A 2925-nucleotide genomic window follows, 5' to 3' on the forward strand; every position below is an offset into this window, starting at 1 on the left:
ATTACTTGCCCCATTCACATAACTTTGAATTACTTGATTAAAATGAATAATTTTTTGTGTCATTCTCATACGGTGCTTATATAACTACTAAAAATAAGTAGGAAAAGCACATGATAAACCTTGATTCACGATTTAACTTCTAGGCAACTTAACATACATTAATGAATTTTTCTGTATATAAATGACAACTTACATTCCGTATAACGTTTATTTATCAGATAACCAGAAACAGAAATTAAAATCTTGTTTTCAGAATAAAAGTTCATGTTCGTTGAGATTAAAGATTCAAAATCCTAATCAAAAAATTAATTTAACTCAAAGACAAATTAATAAAATTGAGAAAGCTAAAAAAGAGAAAAAAGGATGCGATATTGAATTATCACCTCCCCAATTAAAGCAAAATGGTGGTTTTCTACCGTTTTTAGCGGCATTGGCACCTTTTATTATTCCAGCCGCAAAAGCAGCTGCATTAGGAGCTGCAGGAGCTGCAGGCGCGAAGATAGTACAAAAAATAGCTGGAAATGGTATAAAAACTCCCGGAAAAAAATATAATGGTGGAGGTCTTAAAAAAAAACACTAAATGAAATATATTATGATCCGAAAACGGGTTATACAGGTATTCAAGATTTAATGAGAAAAACTAAATTATCTCAGAGGGAAGTTGAAAAATTTCTAAAACAACAAGATGTTTATACTTTACACAAACCTATAATACGAAAATTTACAAGGAGAAGAGTTTATGTTAAAGGAATTGATGATCAATGGCAAATAGATTTGGTAGATATGAGAAATTTAAGTCAAAAAAATAATCATTACAATTATATCTTAACAATTATAGATTGTTTCTCAAAATATGCTTGGGCTATTCCAATTAAGAAGAAAACTGGTGAATTTATTTCTGAAGCATTTAATAAACTTTTTAAAGGAGAAAGAATTCCTAAAAAGATTCAAAGTGATAAAGGATTAGAGTTTGTTAATAAAACCACTCAGGAATTATTTAAGAAACATAATATTCATTGGTTTACCACCCAAAATGAAACTAAAGCCCAAATAGTGGAAAGATTTAATAGAACCTTAAGAGGTCTTATGTTTAGATATTTTACGGCTAATCAGACTAAAATATGGATTGATGTTTTACAAGATTTAATTTATAATTATAATAATTCATTTCATACGAGTATTAAAATGACACCAACTGAAGCTAGTTTAAAAAAGAATGAAAAAAGGGTAAGACAAAACTTGTATCCTTTAGAAAGTTATGATAAATCTACAAAATATAAAGTTGGTGATAAAGTTAGAATATATTTAGAAAGAAAAACATTTAAGAGAGGTTATACACCGAATTATACCAAAGAAATTTTTATTATTAGTAATGTTTTAGATACACTACCGATTACATACAAAATAAAAGATTTAAAAGGTGAGGAAATTATTGGTAGTTTTTATAAAGAAGAATTATCAAAAGTTTCTTAATAAAATTAATAAAATTTTATATATATAAATGAATAAGATTTGTACTAAGTGTAAAAAAGAACAATCTTTAGAATGTTTTGATAAAAATAATAGAACTAAGGATAGATTAAGAGGATGGTGTAAAGGTTGTGTTAGAGATCATTATATTTCTCGTAAAGATAAAATATATGAAAAACTAAAATGTGAATGTGGTGAAGAAATTGTTAAAACCTATATAGATAAACATATAGAAACAAATATTCATAGGAGAAGATTAAATAAAATTAAAAAATGTTCTGTGTGTAAAATAGAGAAACCGTTAGAGAATTTTCATAATAATAAAAGTAATAGTGATGGTCATAATTATATTTGTAAAAAATGTCAAGCTAATAATTATTTTAAAAAAAATTAATAAAAATTTTTTCTAATAAATGGATAACTTGAATTCGATGAGAGTTGTTGATCTTAGACAGTTAGCAAAATCTTTAGGAATTAAAGGACTGAACAGAATGAGAAAAGAAATTTTAATAAATAATATTTCTACACAATATGAAATTAACAGAAAACGTAAAGCAGATAAATTTATTCAAAATTTTGAAGATTATGATTTTCAAATATCTAATTCAAAAGAATATAGAAATGAAGTTGATGATGTTCAAATAATAAAATCAAAAGGAGCTTGGGGAAATATGGTTACAGATTATTCAATTTATTGTAAATCTGGAAAATATGATATTGGATTATTCTTTGATAACATTAAAGAGAAAGTAGTTAATCTTATTAATAATGAATTAAATAGAAAAAAATCAGTAACCATTAAATTTATAGCTGTTGTTCAATATAAAAATAATGCCACAAATGAACTATATAAATATCATTCTCATTCTCAAAATCATTATATAACATTAAACCAAACAAACGTTATTGAATGTGTTGTAGAAGAATCTAAAAATAATATAATAGGCAAGATGGAATCTTTTAATGCAAAGAATACTAAATTTGTATTTGATGAAATCATTAGAGTGGATTTGTGTTCTGATAAATATAATCCTCTTCGTGGTGGAACATATGTTGAATTACCACCATTCATTAAAAATAAAAAATGTTGTATTAATATTAAAAATAATAAAATCAAACAATTTAAGTGTTTAAAAAAAGAAAACTTAAGATGTTTTGAATATGGTTTAGAATCTATTTTAAATCCAATTGATAGAAAGAATCACCCTTATAGACCAACTAATTATGATATATCAAAATATGAAGAATTGAAAATGAATTATCCTGTAGAAATAACTAAGGAAAATATCGAAATTTATGAAGAGTTTCTTAATATATCTATTAATGTATATGAATTTAATAACAGTAATTTTGAACTATTACATACAAGCTGGAAATATAAAACAGTAGAAAAACATGTAAATTTATTATTATATAATAGTCATGTTGTGGGAATAAAAAATATATCTGGTTTAT

This window comes from Photinus pyralis, unplaced genomic scaffold, assembly GCF_008802855.1.
Source record: "Photinus pyralis isolate 1611_PpyrPB1 unplaced genomic scaffold, Ppyr1.3 Ppyr1.4_LG1, whole genome shotgun sequence".
Classification (NCBI taxonomy): domain Eukaryota; kingdom Metazoa; phylum Arthropoda; class Insecta; order Coleoptera; family Lampyridae; genus Photinus; species Photinus pyralis.